Source organism: Propithecus coquereli, unplaced genomic scaffold (assembly GCF_000956105.1).
Source record: "Propithecus coquereli isolate 6110/MARCELLA unplaced genomic scaffold, Pcoq_1.0 Scaffold433, whole genome shotgun sequence".
NCBI lineage: Eukaryota > Metazoa > Chordata > Mammalia > Primates > Indriidae > Propithecus > Propithecus coquereli.
This window is the reverse complement of record NW_012150097.1, coordinates 228,339-228,875: the sequence shown is the minus strand read 5'-3', so window position 1 is coordinate 228,875 and position 537 is coordinate 228,339. Positions and strand designations below refer to the sequence as shown.

Here is a 537-nt window from a genome sequence, read left to right as displayed (position 1 = left end):
TTCATCCCCCCCCTCCCTGGTGGAGACCAGCTTCATCCCTCCCCAGCTCCCCTGATAAGGCCGAGGCCAGAGCAGAAGGATTGGTGCGACTGGGGCAGGGGTCCCAGGAGCTGGTTGTTTGCAAAAGAATTAATTACAAGCAGCTGTTCTGGCCGCTTACTCCCCGGAAAAAACCCGGGGCTCTCCCCTTTTCTCTCGTGTACGGTCTTTGCCTCCACCCATCTGCACCCAGGTGCTCAAAATAAACAGCATCTTGCTACACGTGAGGCTCGTGTGTGTGTGTCTCTCTCAGTACTAATAACAGCCAATAACATTGATCTAGTATTCACTTTGTGCCAGGCACTATTCTAAATTCTTTACAAATAAGCACTGATTTACATTTGTATTACAACAACTCTATAAGGTAGATACTATTATCCCTATTTTATAAATGAGGAAATGAAGGCACAGAGAGGTTAGGTCACTTAAGCAAAGTCACACAGAAAGTAAATGCCAGAGCCAGATGTTTTAGCCCGAGTATTTTAGTCCCGCTGCTAA

At 46.7% G+C, this 537-nt stretch overlaps 1 protein-coding gene across 1 annotated transcript in view; it reads right to left on the bottom strand.

The window, feature by feature from the left end:
• Positions 1 to 537, bottom strand: part of ANXA3 (annexin A3) — a 73,043-nt gene that overhangs the window by 54,478 nt on the left and 18,028 nt on the right. The gene's annotated exons all lie outside the window — the stretch shown is intronic.